The sequence below is a fragment of the Rhinolophus hipposideros genome (assembly GCF_964194185.1).
Source record: "Rhinolophus hipposideros genome assembly, chromosome: 17".
In the NCBI taxonomy this organism is placed as follows: Eukaryota; Metazoa; Chordata; class Mammalia; order Chiroptera; family Rhinolophidae; genus Rhinolophus; species Rhinolophus hipposideros.
In genome coordinates this window covers 59030011-59052020 of record NC_138063.1, presented here as the reverse complement: position 1 = coordinate 59052020, position 22010 = coordinate 59030011, and the positions used below count along the sequence as shown (strand labels likewise).

Sequence of the window (22010 nt, the reverse complement as noted above, 5' to 3'; positions counted from 1 at the left end):
TCCACAATAAAGTGGCAACATGATAAGATTGATCCCAGGCTTTGTTTTCTAGAGATCCAAGATACGACAAGGCAGTTCATGTTAGAGTCCTGATGAAAACTTAGCCTGTTCCTTTTTCTGTGGAATGAGGAGGATAATTCTCACCCACTGACATCTTAGGATGGATAAAGAAGTCACATGACCTTATGAAGGGCAAAGTAGTAACACCAGAGCAAATAGATCACTATACTCACCTGGAAGAGAGGCGGTTGAGTCCCAGAGGTGCCCCTGCCAATTGAATAAATGAGACTGGGACACAAGGTTGCTATCCCCTCAGAGGCTATGGATTCCTTCTGTATTCTCTCCCCTGGCTCCATTTCATCAGACCACTGTACCTAACTGTTTCAGACTTTCACTGCAAATGAGCAATCACATGGGGACCAGGGAACCCTGCTTCCATCAAGTCATTCTTTCTACAGTGTTGATTGAAGCCCTCTTCTGATTTCATCCCGACAATTTCGTGGTAGTTCAGCCTGCCTTTACATAAGCAACACATGCCCCTCCCTATGTGCGCCTCTGGTCTTCTTTGTCTAGAATGGTCCTACCATGGCCTTCAAGGCTCTACATCATCTGCTTTGTCTACCTTTCATTTATTTATTTATTCATTTTATAAACCTGGCTTGAGAATTTGTGTGGCAGGCACTGTTCTGAGCACTAGAGAGAGAGAAGTGAACAAAACAAAATTCCCTGCTCTCATGGAACTTACATTCTACTGGCAGACACAGAAAGTATGCCTTGTAAATAAGTGAAAAATATAGTATATTAGATGGTAATAAGTATGATGAAGAAAAACAAAGCAGGGAATTGGAGTGACTAATGATCCTGCCCCCATCTAGTCTTATTCTCTTCCTGATCAATCCATTCCCGCCACACTGGCCTTCTTGTTCTCAAATACATCAAACTTGTTCCTGCCTTTGCTCTTTTAGTTCCTCTGTCTTGGACATTCCCACCCCCACCCCTACCCCCCATTCCAATGATCTTTACATGACTAGATACTTCTTACCATTTGAGTCTTAACTTAAATGACACTATAGAGAGGTCCTCTTGGATCACCCTATCTAATACTATTTCCCAGTTACTCTTTATCCTATAACTTTGTTACATTGTAACATTTTTTCCATATCACCTCTCTCAGAAATGATCCTCTGTAATTGATTGTTTACTTGTTAATTGTTTCTCATCCTAGAATTTCAGCTTCATGAGAACAGGGACCTTGTCTATCTGGTTTGCTGCTCTAATTCCAATGCCTGGAACAGTGCCTGAGACATAATAAATAGATACTTAGTGAATATTTCTTGAATGACTGGTAAATTCATTGCTCTCCTGTCTCCTCTCCTCCTCTCCTTTCACATAAAGAACTCCCACTTTTCTTCTAAGACTAGTCTAGCAAGAACATGAGTAAACACACCATTATAATACTGTATTAGGCAGGGAAACACTATCTGCTATAACAAATAGACCTCCAAATTAATTAGCTCTCAAACAAAATGGAAGCATGTGATTTTCCTCCAAATATTAACTTGGAGTACCAGACTCTTTCCACCTTGTGGCATCACTATTCCCAAGTGTCTTGTCATAGTCTAAATATAACTGGTGGCAGAAGAACTTTGTGGAGATAACACATCCATTTCTCAAATGCCTTGGTGTGGAATGTGTCACATGTCATTCCTCCTCACATTACTTTGGCAAGTGCTAGTCATATTACACACCTAAATGCAAGAGGAGGTGGAAAGTGGGGACTAGGTTAGCCAGCTGCCTTCCAGTAACAGCTGTATGCTATGGAAGAGAGAGAACAAACTTTGGTGAGCAGCTTTCTGCTTCTGCCATAAATACAGTCTGATAAAGGCTAAAGAAAACAAAAGAGGTAGGCTGGTCCAGGAGAGACACCTGATGTAACCAGGGAGATAAGAGTAGTCAAGAAGGGTTTCCCAGAGGAGGCAGTGCTAAGATGATTCATGAAGAATGAGTAAGAATGTGCTGGGCAAAGGAACAGCAAGGTTACTGCCAGCAGGATGACTATATGCAAAGGTTTGGAGAAAAGAGAGAGCATGTTATAACTCATTCCAGAAACTGCTGATGGTTCAGTGTTCCTAGAGAACACATAGAGGAAAGGAATCAGGAGCAGAAAGAAATACCAAGCAGAAAGACCAGGTTATAATAGGTCATGAATGCCTTAGATCCAAATGTTGACAGGGCCTTTTCCTGTTGTTGACAATAGAGATCAAAATTGAGGACAAACAGCATTGAGGACTTCACATTTAAGGATGATTAAGGACATCTGCTAAGATTAGGGCAATAACACTCCTGCCTCAGGAGTGTACAGAGAAGTGGCAGGATTGGCCCTGCCACAATCACTTTTTCCTCTCCCTACCCCAATATGAGCGCAAGTGTGAGAAGAGGTGAGAGAGGGAATCCATGTGATCATAGGTCCATTGGTTTTTTTTGTTTGTTTGTTTATATATTTTTTTCTTTTTTTTAATTCGTTTATTGGGGTGACAATTGTTAGCAAAGTTACAAATGTACAAAGATTTCAGATGCAAAATTCAGTAATACATCATCTATGTATCACACTGTGTGTTCACCAACCAGAGTCAGATATATGGTGATGTTTATATTTTTTTATTAGTTTCAGGTGCACAAAGAAAAAGTAATACTTAGACGTTTATCATTTATATCCCTCACACTGTGGAAACAACCGAAATGGGGAGTATCGTTTTGATTTTCTGCTTTTATTTATTTAATATATATTTTTTATTAGTTTCAGGGGCACAAGACAAAGGAATACTTAGACGTTTATCATTTATATCCCTCACACTGTGGGCCCCCCTCCCCCCATCAATTATCTCTCTGACATGGCACCGAGCCATCACATTTCCACTGTCTCCACTCTCAATACTGTACTCCGCCTCTTGTAAGTATATACATACATATGTATACATATATATATATATATATATATATATATGTATAAAATTATAGTTGGCATTCATTATTGTTCAGCTTCAAGTGTACATTGCAGTGATCAGGCATCTACATCTTCCCTGAGGTGGTCTCCCAAATGGGAGACGTGTCCATCGAATACCCTACAAAATCTTTACAACTTTATGATTACGTTCCCCAAATTAATTTTCAAAACCCCATGGCCATCTTGTGGTTACCAACTGTTTTCTAATCCCCTCACCTTACCCCTTATCCCGACCCCTCCCGCCCATCTAACAACCCTCAGTTTTTCCTCTTTGTCTGCAAAACTGTTTCTGATTAGTTCATTCACTTATTCTTTTCTTTAGATTTCGCATATAAGTGAGATCATATGGTATTTGTCTTTCTCTGTCTGACTTATTTCACTTAACATAATGTTTTCTAGGTCCATCCATGTTGTTGCAAATAATAAGATTTCCTTCTTCTTTATGGCTGTGTAATATTCCATTGTATAAATGTACCACAGTTTCTTAATCCAGGATAAGGGGCTACAAGCAGGATTGATGAGCATCTCATTTCCCAGTGGATCCTCCAATTAGGCAGCAGATGTATTGATCCTGTCCTCTGCCTCCCTGGACAGGAAAAGGAGAGGGACACAGGATAAGAGGAGGCTGCAGGGGAACTGCCTGAAACCCACTCAGGTGACACTAATGTGCAGGAGTTCCCCAGAGTGAAGGAGTGGGTCCAAAAGGGAATCAGGCTTGAGCCACTGTCTTACCTATCTATTGTTGCAAAACAAAACACCCCAAAACTTAGTGCCATAAACCAATAGTCATTTATTATCCCATGATTTCTGTGGGCAGGAGTTCAGACAGAGCAGTGTGCATGAATTATCTCTACTCCATGATGTCTGAAAGACTCAAAGACTGGGAGCTAGAATCATCTGAAGGCTCGAGAATCTACTTCCAAAGAGGCTTACTCACATGGTTGGTACACTGGTACTGAGAAATTAGCTTCTCTTTATAGGGGCCTCTCCATAGGGCTGTTTGAATGTCCTCTTGACCTGGCAGCTGACTTTCCCCTAAGAAAACAATCCAAAGGAGGAAGGCAAAAGCTATAATGTCTGACATGACCAAGTCTCAGAAGTCATCCACCATCACCTCTAGAAAATTATACTAGTCATATTCAGGTCAGCTTTGATTGAATATGAGAGGAGACTACAGAAGGATACGAATACCAAGAGGTGAGGATCACTGGGGCCACTATGGAGGCTGAAGACCACATTCCTCCTGCTGGCTCCTCACCCAGGAAGGCTGGCAAGGGGAGGGGGAGACCTTAAGAGGGATTAGTGGTATACACTTAGCAGGAGCTGAAGGGGTAGAAGGGTTCAAGCCTGAATCAGATCTCCCTTATTATGATTCTGAGTTATAAGAAACCCCCATGGGGTTCTGTGGATAATTTACATGTGCTTTGTGAGGAAATACAGGCCCCACAGACGATGTGAGTGATCAGTGAGCACAGCGAGAGGAGCAGCCATGATTCTGTACCACCTATTAAAGAGACCATCCTTTCCCCACTGCTCTCCATTGTGAACTTTGTCATACTCATAAATCACATGACTGTATGTTTATGGTTCTATTTCTAGATTTGTCCTGTTCCTGTTCCATTGATCTGTTTGCTTATCTTTATGCCCAAACCACACTGTATTAAGTACTGTACTCATATTATAGGTCCTGATATCTGGTCATGTAAGTCCTCCAACTTTCTTCTTTCTCTCCTGGATTGCCTTGGCTATTGTTGGCCTTTTTCATTTCCATACAAATTTTTAAAAAATTTATTGGTATGAATTTTAGAATCAACTTGTCAATTTCCACAAAAATTTCTGCTAAAATATTTACTTGAATTGCATTGCATTTATACATCCATTTGGGGAAAATTTTTACAAAGTTGTACATTTATGATGTGAATACTTTATGTATGTTGCACTTCAAAAATATTTAATGTCATTAAGTAATCTGCTACCCAGAGCGTATTTCATATTTGTATTACAAGACATTGAGATTCCTCAGTCAATTAATGCTAAATTTTCATAAACTTTTTACATTTCATGTGTGTGTGTGGTGGTGGTGGGGTCTGTGTTTCCTCCGATTCCACTGTTTGTAAACCACCTTCATTATTTTTGACACAACCCACACCATCAATACTACTGTTTATGGAAAGGGAGTTGTTTTAAAGTTTTTAAAAAGAAAAATTTTGTATCACCATTATAAGGAGTAAGGAATCGCTCAACATATATAGAAAATAACTGTAAAAATAAGCATAATGAAAATAATCATTACTGAATTGTAACTAGATACTGTATGCTGAAGGTTTTGAGAATGAAGCCTACTTTTCTTTGTTTAAAAGGGGTATTTGTACATGTCAGAGAAATGTAAAAGATACACTGCTATCATATTTAGAATTTTTCCTGGAGATAATGAGAAAGATTGGAAAATAACTGAGAAAGGAATAACTCTGTCACTTTTTTGGGGGAATGGAGATTACTGTAGATTCACATGTAGTTTAAGAAATAATACAGAGAGATTGATTCTACAATTTGCTCAATTTCCCCCAATGGTGACATTTTGCAAAGCTATAATGTATCACTGCAAGGATATTGACATTGATCTTATTCAGAGTTCCTCAGTTTTCTTTGTACTCATTGGTGTGTACGTAGTTCTGTACAATTTGTATGTGTACTAAGTTCTATACAATTTGATATCCCAAATAGATTTCTGTGTTCACCACCGCAGAATCTGTGCTTTTTAATGGTATGTCTTGCTCCAAGTTCTCCTCATTCAGGAACCTGGGCTCATGGAGCCAGCCTCGCATATCTGATGTTGCTGTGTCAAGAGGGTGTGAGTATGGAAACTCATGCTCTGGCTTTTAAAGGCTTCTACTCAGAGTGAAACATGCAACATTTTCTATTCATGTTTCCTTACACAAAGCCTGTCATATGTTCACACCTAACTTCAAAGAGGCATGATCTTAACTGTGTCCCTGAAAGGATAATTTGAATATTAATAAACATTATTCAAATATTAATGACCACTATCGCACTGTTCATACATTTCTCTTTCATTGTGTGCATTGGTGAGGAACCTAAAAGGCCAGATCCTTAATCTATTCTTGGGGGAAATAAGGCAAATAGAACACAGCTATGTAAAGCTTTCAAAATAACCTAGTATTAATAATGTTGGCACTGTGAAAGAATAGCCCAATTTTCCTTTTCAGTATTCTCTCAAGTATGGGACAGTTACTTTGGTCATCTTTTTCTGCCCTTTCATTAAACCAGCCACCAGGATCTACCCGTCTGGCCTCCTCATCCTCTGCTGGGTACATCCTTCCTTCCACTCCAACCCCCGAGCTTTGCATTCCATACAGGACCACCATTCCATCCGCTTCCTAGGGCATGGCTTCCACTCTGCCTCCCTCCAATGTCTGCCAGAATGATTCTTTATTTTCAATGTTCCAGCCAGGTAGAACTTAATAATTAAACATCATGAGAATAGTGAATTTGATATTCAAAAGGGAGATTCCAAAGAATTAACTGTTTTGAGTTCTTCTTTCTAAGCCCTCTCCAAATGCAGACAAATTTTATGCAATAATAATAGTATACGTACAATTTTTATATTGCTTATTTTACCTAATACTATAACAAATGTATTTATTTTGTTACCAAATAGTCCCTAAGCATCCTAAAAGTAGCTATTCCTTTCATTTTCTCATCTAATTATGTAAACAATATATGTTCATTACTGAAAATTATAGAAAAATCAGGAATCTGGAAAAAAAAAGAAAAATAAAGAACCAACAATCACATCATCTAGTATAACCAATAATATAATATGTGGTATATATCATTTATATTTTTTTGTCTGTTTGATATAACATACTCTATTAGTTAACTTTAGAAAATATCAAAATTACCTCAAAACTTAGCAGCTGAAAACAAGCATTTATGATATCACGGTTTCTGTAGGTCACAAATCCAGGAGTAACTTAGCTGGGTGTATCTGGCTCAGATTCTCGCAAAAGGCTGCAGTCAAGGCGTTGGCTGAAGCTATAGTCATCTCACGGCTTGCCTGGGGGAAGGATCCACTTTGAAGCTCACTCTTTTGGCTGTTGGCAGTCAGTCCTTAGGTCTGCGCTGGAGACATCAGTTCCTCACCACGTGGGATCTCTATAGAAGTGCTCATAACATGGCAGCCAGCTTCCCTAGAGCAAGGAATACAAGTGAGAGGAAGAGAGATCGAGTCTCCAGTATGGAAGCCACAAGTTTCTATTTATAACTTAACATCAAAAGTGACATCTCCCCTCTTCTGCTGTATTGTTTATTACAAGTGAGTCACTAAATCTGGCCCACACCAAAGGGGAAGACAAGGGTGTGAATGCTAGTAGGTGAAAATCATTTGGGTCATTTTAGAGGCTGCCTATCCACCACTTATACAAAACATTACTTTGTAAGCTATTGTTTAAAAAATTTATTTCAGATATAACATACATACACCACAAAATTTACCATTCACCAGTTCTAACGTATATAATTCAGTGGTTTTTAGTATATTCGTATTCACAAGGTTTTGGAAACATCATCACTTTAGAACATTTCATCACCCCATAAAGAAACTCTGAGCCCATTAGCAGTTACTTACTATTCCCTAATACCCCAGACCCTGGCAACCATTAATCTACTTTCTGTCTCTACAGATTTGCCTACTCTAGATATTGCATATAAATGCATATGTATACATATGAATTGCATACATTATGTGGCCTTTTGTTTCTGGCTTCGTAGCAATGTTTGCAAGGTGCATCCATGTTGTGGCATGTATTAGTACTCATTTGTTTTTTATGGCAAAAAATATTCCATTGTATAGATATACCATGTTATTTATCCATTTATCAGCTGATGGACATTTGGATTGTTTTTCTTTGTTGGCTATTATGAATCATGCTATTCTCAACATTCATGTACAAGTTTCTTTTGTGAATGTATGTTATCAATTATCTGGGTATAAACCTAGCTGGTCAAAAATAACTATATTTAAATTTTTAGGAACTGTAAAACTATTTTCCAAAGCTGCTGCATCACTTTATATTCCCACCAGCAATGTTTGAGAGTTCTGATTTCTTGACATCCTGGCCAACACTTGTTATTGTCTTTTTTTTGTTTATTTTTACTGTAATAATACTAGTGGGTATGAAGTGGTTTCTCACTGTGGTTTTGATTTTCATTTTCCTAATAACTAATGAAGTTGAGTATCTTTGAATGTGCTTATTGGCCTTTTGTATACCTCCTTTGGTGAAATGTCTATTCAAATCCTTTGTCCATTTTTAAATTGGTTGTCTTTTTATTATTGACTTGTGTTTATATATTCTGTGTAATTCATCCTTAGCAGACATATGATTTGCAAATATTTTCTTCCATTCTATGGGTTGTCATTACACTTTCTTGACAGTGTTCCATGACACACAAAAGTTCTAAATTTTGAAGAAGTCCAATTTATTTTTTCCTTAGTTGCTTATGGATTAGGTGTAATTGTCTAAGAAATCATTGTATTATCCAACATCATGATTTGCATCTATATTTTCTTCTAAGAGTTTTATAGTTTTAGTACTTACATTTAGGTCTTTGATCCATTTTTAATTTATATACAATTTTGTATATGGTATGAGGTAGCGATCCAACTTCATTCTTTTGCAGTTGTTCCAGTACCATTTGTTGGTAAGACTATTCTGTCCCCATTAAATGGGATTGGCACCCTTGTTGAAATCAATTGACTGTAGATGTGTTTGTTTATTTCTGGACTCTGAAATCTACTCCATCGATCTATATATCTATCCTGATAGCCAGTACTACATTGTCTTGATTACTGTTGTTTTATAGTAAGTCTTTAAATTGGGAAGTGTGAGGTCCTCCAACTTTGTCCTTCTTTTTCAAGATTGTTTTGGCTATTCTGGGCCCCTTTCATTTTCATATGAATTTTAGGATCAGTATGTAAATTTTTGCAAAAAAGAAAAAGAAAGGAAGGAAGGAAGGAAGGGAGGGAAAGGAAGTAAGGAAGGAAGGAAGGAAGGGAGGGAGGGAGGGAGGCAGGGAGGGAGGCAGGGAGGGAGGCAGGGAGGGAGAGAGAGAGAGAGAGAGAGAGAGAAAGAGAGAGAGAGAGAGAGAGAGAGAGAGAGAGAGAGAGAGAGAGAGAGAGAGAGAAAGAAAGAAAGAAAGAAAGAAAGAAAGAAAAAGATGCCTGATCATGACATTGTACACCAGAAGCTAAACATTAATGAATGCCAACTATAATTTTATATATATAATGTGATGGCTCAGTGTGAGGTTGGAGGGATAGTGGATGGGGGGGGGGGTTCACAGTGTGAGGGATATAAATGATGAAAGTCTAAGTATTACCTTGTCTTGTACACCTGAAACTAATAAATTAAAAAAGAAAGAAAGAAAGAAAGAAAGAAAGAAAGAAAGAAAGAAAGAAAGAAAGAAAGAAAGAAAGAAAGAAAGAAAAAGAAAGAAAGAAAAGGGAGTTGGATTTTGATACAGATTGCATTGTATCTGTAGATCAATTTGGAGAGGATTATCATCTTTACAATATTATATTTTCCAATTCTAGGAACACAGGATGTCTTCCCATTTATTTAAGTCTTCTTAATTTCTTTCAACAATGTTTTGAACATTCCACTGTACAAATCTTGCACTTCTTTTTATTCTTATATATTTTATCATCTTTCATCTATTATAAATGGAATTGTTTTCTTAATTTCATTTTTATATTCTTCATTGTTAGTGCATAGCTATGCAGCTATATTTTTGTATATTTACCTTGTATTTTGTAACCTTGCTAAGTTTATTAGCTCTAATTGGTGTGTGTGTGTGTGTGTGTGTGTGTGTGTTTTCCTTAGGAGTTTCTATATGCAACATCATGTACTCTTTCCAATTTGAATGCCTTTTTTCCACTTTATTCTATTAATATGGTATATTGTATTAATTCATTTCCTTATGTTGAACCAACTTCACATTCCTGGGGTAAATTCCCAGTTGCTCATGGTGTATAATCCTTTTTTATATAGTACTCGATTCAGTTTGCTAGTATTTTTGTTGACAATTTTGTTGACAATTTCTACTACAATCACACCAGATACTGGTCTGTAGTTTCCTTGTGATGTCTTTGTCTGGTTTTGGTGTTAGGATAATACTGGCCTCAAAGAATGACTTTGGAAGTATTCTCATTTTTTGTTGTTGAAAACTGGACATTTCACACAATCAAATGTGCAACTCTAGAAATCAGATTTTCTCCTCCCCAAGGATAGTTGTCACTGCTGCTTGTTGTAGTAGTTATTTGTTAAGTGACTATCCTGTAAATTCTGTGTTCTTAGTCATGTGAAGCCACTGAAGTCTCTACTCAGTTAACTTAGCGGTTAGCTAATGATGGGACAGAGATTTCCTTAAATACCTGGAACTAATACATTTCCAGTCTTTGCCAAGGGAATCTGAGTGTGTGTTAGGATATGCCTTTCAATGCAAGGCAGGCAGTTTACAACTCCACCTTAGCCTTTACTTTCTGCTGTGCAGTGCTACAAGGTCAATCAAAGAAGAAATCCTAAGGCCTTTTCATTTCATTCCTGAGCACATGCACATTCCTGGGCACACAGACCTTTGTATGTGCATGACCTACATTTATTAGAATATATCAAAGCTTTCAAAGCCCCTATGGACATCTATTCCCTAACTTTTCCTTTTAAGGTATTTTATTGAGTCTATTGTTTGACCCTACTCTCATCTGCTGCCTCTAGCAGTCACAAAGTTAAAAAAAAACACTTGCCTATAAGTGTGTGTGTGTGTGTGTGTGTGTGTGTGTGTATGTTTTAAATGTCCCTTTAGAGAAGGTTTCACATTCGGTGAGCTACAAGTTAGGTGAAATATAAATAGCCTTCCAACTGAGGTCTTTCAGGGAACCACCAGACAGGTTAAATAATGACAATCAATTGGGAGTGCACCTTTGAAAGACTATTACCAATATTCTTCCTCTGGTAGCTCTCATGCTACACCAGGAATGCAGGTTAACTCGGAAGGCTACTGTGGATCTGGAGAACAGGGCATGGATGTAGGGAAAGTTAAAACATCACCAACCTCACTGTTCTTACTGACATTCACACTTTTTTTTTTTTTTTTTTTTTGAGAAGGGTGCAGCTCACAGTGGCTCATGTGGGAATTGAACCGGCAACCTTGGTATTATTAGCACCATGCTCTAACCTACTGAGCTAACTGGCCACCCCCACATTTATTCCTTTTTTTTTTTTCTTCATCAATGTTTTACTTCCATTTAATTTTAAAACTCTGCACAGACATCGCACTGATAAATCTTTACAGTGAAGGAAAATACTAGAAAATGAAAAGAAAAAGATATCGGTTACCTTCCAGAATTTTCAGGAAGGCTGGGCAACTATGCTTGTGCAGGAATAAATGAAGTGTCCTGGTGAGAACAACGCTGCCACCTCTGCCAGACAGTGCAAACCCCGACCCAATGGGCACTGACTTCACGGCTGCAGTATCACAGGACATTATTGGCAGCAAACATTCTCCACTGTCCCTATGTCTTTCTATCATGGCCAGCAGGTCCACTGCCCACAGTTATTCTTGAATAAATGTTCCCCAGGTTGTTTCAAGCCTTTGGCTAATTTCCACACGTCTCAAAAATTTGACTCTGATAATTTTCCAGTTTTCTGGTTGATTTTTATGGAGGAGACAATTTTGGAATCCTTACACTGTCATTTTGACCAACTTAATTGATTTGGGAGGGGGTTATTTCAATTTTTGATAACCACTTAAATTTTTTTTTCAATTACAGTTGTTATTCAATATTATTTTATATTAGTTTCAGGTATACAGTATAGTGGTTAGACATTTATATAATTATGAAGTGATCATCCTGATAAGTAAAGTACCCATCTGGCACCTTACATAGTTATTACAATATTATTGTCTCTATTCCCTGTGCTGTAATTTACATCCCCATTATTTTGTAACTACCAATAGTACTTCTGACTCCTTTCATCTCTTTTGTCCATCCTACCAACCTTGCTCCCATTTGGCAACCATCAGTTTGTTCTCTGTTACCTCTGAGTGTTTCTGTTTTGTTTGTTCATTTATTTTGTTCTTTAGATTCCACATATAAGTGCAATCATACTGTATTTGTCTTTCTCTCTCTGATTTATTTCACTTAGCATAATACCCTCTAAGTTCATCCATGCTGTTACAAATGGTAACATTTTTTCTTTGTTATGAGCAAGTAATATTCAATTAGATATATGTACCAACTCTTCTTTATCCAATCGTCTATTGATGGGCACTTAGGTTCCTTCCATAGCTTGGCTATTGTAAATAACACTGCAATGAACACATGGATGCATGTATCTTTTCAAATTAGGGTTTTGGATTTTTTCGGATAAATGCCCAAAAGTGAAATTGCTGAGTCTTATGGTAGTCCTATTTTTAATTTTTTGAGGAACCTCCATACTGTTTTACATAGTGGCTACACCAATTTGCAATCCCACCAACAGTGCATGAGGGTTCCCTTTTCTCCACATCCTCACCAAAACTTGCTGTTTGTTGATTTATTGATGACAGCCATTCTGACAGGTGTGAAGTGATACCTCATTGTGGTTTTAATTTGCACTTCTTTGATTAGTGACTTTGAGCATTTTTTCATATGTCTATCAACCATTTGTATGTCATCTTTGAAGAAATGTCTATTCGGGTCCTTTGCTCATTTTAATTGGATTTTTATTTTTTTAGTGTTGAGTTTCTTATGAATGTGGATATTAACCCCTTATCAGATGAATCATTGGCAAATATTGTCTCCCAAATACCGTAGGTTGTTTGTTTTATTGGCTAAAACTTTTTTGTTTAATGTAGTCCCATTTGTTTATTTTTCATTTGTTTCCCTTGCCTGAGGAGACATATCTAAGAAATTACCAATAGCAGTTTTTATCCGAAAAAATCCAAAACCCTAATCTGAAAAGATACATGCATCCATGTGTTCATTGCAGTGTTATTTACAATAGCCAAGCTATGGAAGGAACCTAAGTGCCCATCAATAGCAGTGTCAGAGTGTCTACTGCCTATATTTTCTTCTAGGAGCTTTATGGTTTCAGGTCTTACATTTAAGTCTTTAATTCATTTTGAGTTTATTCTTGTATAGGTGGTCTAGTTTCACTTTTTTGCATGTATCTGTACAGTTTTCCCAACAACTCTTATTAAAGAGACTACTTTTACCCCATTGTATATTCTTGCCTCCGTTGAAATAGATTAATTGACCATTTTGGCATGGTTTATTTCTGGGCTCTCTACTGTGTTCCATTGATCTATGTGTCTGTTTTTATGCCAGTACCAGGCCATTTTGATTCTATAGCCTTATCATATAGCTTGATATCAGGTAACATGATGTCTCCAACTTTGTTCTTCTTTCTCAAGATTACTTTGGCTATTCGGGGTCTTTTGTGGTTCCATATAAATTTTAGGACTATTTTTTCTATTTCTGTGAAAAATGCCATTGGTATTTTGGTAAGGATTGTACTGAATCTATAAATTGCTTTGGGTACTATGGAAATTTTAATTATATTAATTCTTCCTATCCATGAGCATGGTATATGCTTCCATTCATTTGTATCTTCTTCAATTTCTTTCTTTAATGTCTTACAATTTTCTGAGTACAGGTCTTTTATCCCTTTCTTTGGTTAAATTTATTCCTACATACCTTTTTTGGATGCAATTGTAAATGGGATTGTTTTCTTCATTTCTGTTTCTCACAGTTTGTTATTGATGTATAAAAATGTGACCAATTTCTGAATATTAATTTTGCATCCTACTACATTACCTGAATTCATTTATCAGTTCTAGTAGTTTCTTGGTGGAATCTTTAGGGTTCTCTCTATATAGTATTGTGCCATCTGCAAATAATGCCAGTTTTACTTCTCCCTTTACAATGTGGATGCCTTTTATTTCATTTTCTTGTCTGTTGCTGTGGCTAGGACTTCCAATACTATGTTGAATAGAAGTGAAAATGGACATCCTTGTCTTCTTCCTGATCTTAAGAAAAATGCATTTAGTTTTTCACCAATATGATGTTAGCTGTGGATTTGTCATATTGATGCTGGATTTTTCAAATGCTTTTTCTGCATCTATTGATATCATTATATGATTTTTATTCTTCATTTTATATAGTGTATCACATTAATTGATTTGCAGATATTAAACCAACCTTGCATACCAGTAATAAATCGCACTTGATCATGGTGCATGATCTTTTTAATGTATAGCGAATTTGGTCTGCTAATAGTTTGTTGAGAATTTTGCATCTGTGTTCATCAGGGATATTGGTCTATAATTTTCTTTTATTATGATGTCTTTGTCTGGGTTTGAAATCAGGATAATACTGGCCTCGTTAAATGAGCTTAGGAGCCTTCCTCCTCTTGAATTTTTTGGAATAGTTTGAGAAGGATAGGTGTTAATTCTTCCATGAAAGTTTGGTAAAATTCACCTGTGAAGACATCCTGTCCAGGATGTTTGTTTGTTGGGAGTTTTTTTTCCCCGATTTGATTTTCTTAGTAGCTATTGGTCTGTTTAGATTTTCTGTTTCTTCTTGATTCAGTCTTGGAAGATAGTGTGTTTCGAAAAATTTATCCATTTCTTCTTGATTGCCCAATTTGTTGGCATATAATTGTTCATAGTATTTTCTTATAATCCTTTATATTTCTGCGTTGTCAGTTTTCACTTCTGTTTCATTTCTGATTTTATTTATTTGGTTCCTCTCTCTGTTTCTTGATGATTCTGATTAAAGGTTTATGAATGTTGTTTATCTTTCAAAGAATGAGTTCTTGGTTTCACTGATCTTTTGTATTGTCATTTTATACTCTAGTTCATTTACTCCACTCTGGTTTTCATTATTTCCTTCCTTCTACTCACATGAACTTTGTTTGTTCTTTTTCTAGTTCCATTAGATGTAAGGTTAGATTATTTATTTGTGATTTTTCTTGAGTGATGCTTCTTGAAGTAGGCATACATTGCTATGAATTTTCATTTTAAAATTGCTTTGGCTGTGTCTCATAGATTTTGGGTCATTCCGTTTTCATTTTCATTTGTCTCAAAAGATCTTTTGGATTCTTCTTTGACCTCATTGTCAATCCATTCATTGTTTAGTAAAATGCTATTTAGCCTTCCTGTGTTTGTGTGTTTTTCAGTTTTCTTCTTGTAATTGACTTCTAGTTTCATACCATTGTGGACAGAGAAGATGCTTGGTATAATTTCAATCTTAAATTTTTTGAGATTTGTTTTGTGGCCTAACATGTGGTCTGTCCTGGAAAATGTTCTGTGCATGCTTGAAAAGAAATGTATATTCTAATAATAATAATCCAAAAAAAAAAAAGAAAAAAGAAATGTATATTCTGCTGCTTTTGGGTGAAATGCTCTAAAATTATCAGTTAAACCCATCTTGTCTAACATCATTTAAGGCCAGTGTTTCCTTGTTAAATTTCTGTCTGCAATGTCTATCCATTGTTGTCAATGGGGTGTTAAAGTACTCTACAATTACTGTATTACAGCCAATCTCTCCTTTATGTCTGTCAATATTTGCCTTATATATTTAGGTGCTCCTATGTTGGGTACATAAATGTTCACAAGGTTTATATCCTCTTGTAACCCTTGATCCCTTTATCATTATGTAGCGTCCTTCTTTGTCTCTGGCTATAGCCTGTTTTACAGTCTATTTTGTCTGATGTAAGTATTGCTACCCCAGCTCTTTTTTCATTTCCATTTGCATGAAATATCTTTCTCCACCTCTTTACTTGTAACCTGTGTGTGTCTTTCAATCTGAATGGGTCTCTTGTAGACAGCTATGTATGCGTCTTTTTTTTCCTTATCCATTCAGCCACCCTGTCTTTTGATTGGAGCATTTAATTCATTTACATTTAAAGTAATTGTTGATAGATATGTATTTATTTCCATTTTATTATTCATATTTTTTTATATATTTTTTCTTTTTCTTCTTAAGAAGTCCCTTTAATATTTCTTGTAATACTTGTTTGGTGGTCATGAACTCTTTTAGCTTTCTCTTGTCTGGGAGCTCTTTATCTGTCCTTCAATTCTAAGTAAACAGCCTTGCTGGGTGGAGTAAACTTGGTTGTAGGTACTTGCTTTTCATCACTTTGAATATTTCATGCCAATATGAAGTTTCTGACAGTCTTATGGGAGCTCCCTTGTTGGTAACTAACCTCTTTTGTCTTGCTGTTGCTGTTGCGAAGATTCTCTCTTCTTTGTCTTTAACATTTGGAATTAATTATGATGTGCCTTGGTGTGGGCCTCTTTGGGTTCATCTTGTTTGAGACTCTCTGTACTTCCTGAACTTGTGTGTCTATTTCCTTCACCAGGTTAGGGAAGTTTTCAGTCATCATTTGATGAAATAGGTTTTCAATACCATCTCTTGCTTTTTTCTCCTTCTGGTACCCCTATGATGTGAATGTTGGTACACTTGATGTTGTCCCAGAGGCCCATGAACTATCCTCAATATTTTTATTCTTTTTTCTTTTGGCTGTTTGGATTGTGTGTTTTCCACTACCCTGTCTTCCAAACCTCTGATTGGATCCTCTGCTGCATCTAATCTACTATTGATTCCCTCTAATGTGTTCATTTTATTGTTTTCATTTATTACTGGTTCTTTTTGTTTTCTATCTCCATTTTTATATTTCCTATCTCTTTGTGAAAGTTCTCAGAGTTCATCTACTCTTCCCCTAAGTTCAATGAGCATTTTTATAACCAGTGTTTTGAACTTTGCATCTGGTAGCTTGTCTCTATTTTGTTTAGTTCTTCTTCTGAAGTTTTGTTCTGTTCTTTCATTTGGAACATGTTTTGTTTTGTTTTTCATTTCGGCCGCCTCTCTATTTGTTTCTATGTATTAGGTAGATATGTTACATCTCCCAGTCTTGGTAGAGTGGCCTTATGTAGTATGCTCCTATGGGAACCAGTGACGTAGTATCCCTGGTCAACTGAGCTGGGCACTCCAAGTGTTTCCCTGGTGTCATTTGTGTGTGCCCTGTTGTATTTGATCCTTGATTGCTGTTGGTATGTCAATGGGACAAAGTGACCCCAAGGCTGACTGGCTGTGAGGAATAGCTGTGACAACAGTGGAAGAGCTGTTGTGTAGGGGCTGACTCCATGGAGCAGGATTCACTTTAGTGGGGCTTTGGTGTCTTCCAATTCTGCCCTTTGGATGTGTCATTTGTGGAAGTGATTGTGTGGTGCTGCAGTGTGCTCTGAAGCCGGCTACTGCATGTGCTGTTTCTGCAGCCTCTTGGGAGGGGCTCTGAGCAGGCCAAGGTCAGCCACTACCTGTGCTCTGCCCAGGGCCACATCGTATGAGCTACAAAGTGATCCGCAGACAGTTGCCACTTGCACTACACTGAGAGGCACCTGGGTGTGGCTATGCTGTGAATTGAGGGTGGCTGCCACTAGTACAGGGTTGGGGGCCACTTAGCAAGAGGTATAAGGCACGCCAAGGGCAGATGCTGCTCGGTTGGGGTTTGTGAACCTTTGAGAGATTTTAGTAAAGTCCATAACACAAGCTGAGACAGGCTGTTGTTATGGAAAAGCCACTGGAAATGGCTTGGGTTGGCCTGCAAGTTGGGTGGGGCAGGGGATCTGGGAAACACCAGGGCAGGTCAAACCGTGTTAGCCAGGTTGATGGAGATTTGATGTTGGTGCCTACCTGTGCTTGCAGACTGTGTAGAGGGAGGGCTCAACAAAGGAACAAAATGTCAGAGAGAGCTGCCTCTCCAGCCCTTGTCCTAAATCCAGACAATTCAGTTCCTCCCTGTATGTCCCTGGCACTTTTCGAGCTGCTGTCCCAGCCCTGGAGCTCAGAGTGAATGAGTCCATCAGCCAGTAAATCCATGCATGCACCCTTTAAGAGAAATGCCTGGGGCTCCAGCAGCCCTGTCACAGTGAGCCACTATCTTCAGTGGTTTTCACAGCCAGAAGTTATGGGCATGTCTCTTCTCAGCACTGGAATCTTGTGCTGGGGAGCCTTGTGCATGCCAGGTCCCTTGCTTCTCAGGGGAGCACCTCTGCAGCCAAGATATCCTTCCTGTTTCTTAACTGACACACTGTGGGTATGGGGGCCTGCCTGTTCTTTGTCTCTACCTCTCTTTAACAGTCTCGGCATGGCTTCTTCTGTATATTTGGTTATAGAATTTCTGTTCAGCTAATCACCAGGTGATTCTCAATGATGGTTTTTCTGTAGTTTAGTAGTAATTTTGATGTGGTTGTGGGAGGTGAGCACCACGTTTCCCTACTCCGCCATCTTGACCAGAAGTCTAAATAGAAGTTTATTTCTCATCTATTAATAGCCCATCTTTGCCGTATCAGGGAGTCAGCCTTCAAATATATTGTTTTTCAACTGTCCCTAGGTATGCCCCAGTCTGCATGGCCCAAAATGGTTTACTGTCTATTGGAAGTAAGAAAAATGACTGTTTCCTTTTAGTGGCCCTGAAGTCGTGCAAATCAATTGGTCCCACATCCTATAGGCCAAACTTAATTATGTGGCCACACATAACTGCAAGGGAGTCTAGGAAATGTAGTATTTGATCAGTTGACCATGTATATTCAGCTAAAAATTGAGGGTCATTAATATATAAAAAGTAGAGGAGATCTGATTTAGGGCAAAAATTACCATTCTCTCTTACAGTGTCCAATACCTTTTTAAATGAATTAATACTTTGTTTTATAAATTTATCTATTTAAAATTTTTCTGTATTTATTTTGAAATTCTCCCAGTAGTACTGCATCATCATTTTAATATCAAAAGTATCAGGACGGTAAACTTAAATCTTTAAAGTGTACCAGGAATTTTGGTACCTTGTTTTTTTAATGCTAGGTGCTAAAAGAATTGGCTTGAACCTTACCCAGAGGTGTAAACAAAGTCAGATGAGACCTACTCTCTGCCCTTTTGGTCTAGTGTGGGATACAAACATGTGAATAAATCACATACACAAAAAGCTATAGAAGCCTAGAACAAGACGTTTCCTATGGGATACGAGAAATCTTCTAAGAATAGGCAATCCAACTTCATCTGGTAGAAAAAGCAAGAAAGAGCATTCCAAACCAAGGGAGTATCTTGAGCAAATGCACTGAGTTTTGGAAGTACCCCAAATGAGTTGGATGAGTGGCTGGAGATGAGGCTTGAGAGATCGACTGGGCCTGGGTCTTGGAGAGTAAGATGCTTCATTTGTCAAACTGTTGTGGTTAAAACAGTTTGGTTAAAATGGTTCTCACAATCCATTTCAATCCCCTACTGTGCACTCACACGCTGCAGAGGCTAGAAAGCCAAAACTACATCTACCTGCTTTCATTGCGGCTAGAATTCTGGATGAAAGTCAGCTCTACCAGGCAAATGCATTGATGCAGCTAAAAGTGAGGTGGGGGACATCTTTTTGCTTCCCTGGTTGTTAGTGCTGGCTAGTATGGCCAGTGAGACACTAAATTGTAGCAGCAATTCAGCTTTGTGGAGACTGAAAGAGATTAAGATAGAGTTGCACCAGCGGCAAAGGCTTCCTTATATCTGGATCACAGTTCCAGTGACAGCCTCGTGACTCCCCCATTCCTGATTGTAGGAGACGCTGCACCTCTCCAGTTCTGCTGCATTCTTGGAGGCCCAACCAGAGCCATTCCTCTAGGCCTTCCAATGATTTTGTAAGCATCTAATCCTCTGTATTAAATCCCCTTCTGATTAAAATGGCTAGAACATCTGTTTCCTGTAACTGAGCCCTGATTAATGCAGAAGCTACGCAGTTGGAACTGACTATCCAGCTGTATTCCACCTAAAAAGTGGCTCATATACTGGCTCATAAGTGGCCTGAATTAGGCTCTGGTTCATATACTGGAGAGCCTGTTGCTGGTATACCCAGGAGGCAATGTGGATACACTCCCTTCCCCCCCCACACACACATACCAGAAAGCTTCCCTGGCCTAACCCGCTGTAGGTGGAGAATAGGTCACTTGTGAGGGCAAGTCAGGGCAAGCACAAACACAACCTTCTCTACAGAAATCCTGCTTCTGACATATCCAGTCCTCCCTTCCACACCCAAAGGTAATGGTTGTACAATCCTGACCATGACTCAGGCCAATTGAATATCTGCAACAACATACTGAATAATTCAAAATATCTATCATCACAGAGATTTAGAACCTCTTTCATTTCCCTACAAACAAAGCCATAGAGGTTAAATCAGAGACTGTGGAGGTCAGGTGGGAGAAGGGTTTTGGTCATGGTGAGGAAGCACAAAGGAGGCAAGGATAACTCTCCATGTATTACACCACAGTGGTACAAACATGAACCACTTTTAATTTTAATCATTGTCTATTTATTTTCAATAGAGTAGGAAAACATAATGTGTGAAATAAACTCAATTTTGTGAGCAGCATTTCTTTAGGACATGGCTATGTTTACAAAGCAAAACAATTAGGTAAGTAATAGAACTGGCATGAAGCTATGTCAAAACCATTCAGGTGGCATGCCAGTTCCTAAGATTTGGGAAGCCATAGTAGGATGACAATTAGTCCTTTTGACACTCATTGGAGTTACTTATTTTTTGTCCCCACTTTTAGAATGGAAAATGAGAGTCAGAAATTTGAAAGGACCTGTCAGGCTGACTTGGCTGCTAGGGTCAGTGACAAAGTTGGTCTTCATTCCTGGCTGGTGTCTTCTTCACCCTATTCCCACCCTACCTTATTTGTCACATATGGACTCTGAAAGTCACCAGTAAGAATAACCTTGGAGAAGTGAAAAACTTTAGTCCACTTCCTCCTGGAGGCCATGGTCACCCACCAGATCCTGGTTCCTCTCTGATGGGGCTGGTCTGTTGCAAAGAGAGCTCAGGAGATTTGGCAGGCCTTTAGCCTGGACATCCAACCTGGGTGCTTCCTCCAGGGTGCAGGCTAGAAGGAAGCAGCTGCCTTCAGGTTCAGGGGCAGAGAGGAGGGAGAAGCCTGTCTGTGTCTCAGTCACTTCTATTTGTCTTCCTCTCTGGGCTGCAGTCTATATCCCAGAAAAACAAGAGAAAGTGCAGCAGGATGGCTTGAAGGATTTGGATGCTGGCTGAGCACAGGCTGAGAGTTTCTCCTCAAAAGCCAATTACTAATGTGGCCCCAGTGTCAGAGCTGTTCAAGGCAGTAATTGGAAGAGGGGGTAAGGTCCAAGCCAGCCTTGTTGAGGAGCCAGTGGCTGTTGGTGTGCCTTTCAATGCTGTCCTAGTGCAGAGGCCAACAAACAAGGAAGAAGATCTTTGGGCATGGCTGCAGCCCACCACTCTTGCTCCACCTCAAACAACTTCCATTTTATCTGTTTAGATTCTAAGCAGTTTAAGAACCATTGCCCTAGCACCTTCTAGGCCTCAGGTTTGAAGAAATGCTTGCAGGGCCTCATTCAGCCACTGGCTCTGAAGATACCCAGGGCAGAAATGGATGGGATGGAGGAGGGGAGTAATAACAAGTGCTGACAGAGCAGGAAGGATAGTGGGTCCCAGAAGTTGGCCTTTAGCAAACCCTTTTCTAAAGTGCTTCCTGGTCATTCCTACTTAGCTTTGGGGGGAAAAAAAAAGAAAAAGAAAAGGAAACACAACACATTGGAATTGAAGAAAAGCAGAATGAGCCACTCCCAAATGTGCCACTTTGGCATGTGGATCATTTATTTATTTTTTTGAAACAGAAAAGCATGACATTTAACGGAGTGGAAAGATATTCAATACAAATCAACCCCAAGAAAATAAAAATTCATGAATTAACAGACAATGATTTATAAACATCTATAATAAATATTAAATTATATTTTAAAAACATAAAATGGGTGAAAAAATATGTTCCATCTCATTAGAGAAATAGAAAGTAAAAAAGTTGAAATTATAGAAATGAAAATATAATATCTGAAGTGAAAATCTACTAGATAGTCATAACAAAAATC

The 22010-nt window shown here is 38.3% G+C and overlaps 1 long non-coding RNA gene across 1 annotated transcript in view; it reads right to left on the bottom strand.

The window, feature by feature from the left end:
• Positions 1–3266: 3266 nt before the first annotated feature.
• Positions 3267–22010, bottom strand: part of LOC308510057 — a 40667-nt gene continuing 21923 nt past the window's right edge. The window contains exons 2-4 of the long non-coding RNA XR_013995297.1: positions 6928–7215; positions 3942–4039; positions 3267–3590 (exon numbers count right to left, since the gene is read on the bottom strand). This is a non-coding gene — a long non-coding RNA (uncharacterized lncRNA). The remainder of the gene's footprint in view (positions 3591–3941; positions 4040–6927; positions 7216–22010) is intronic.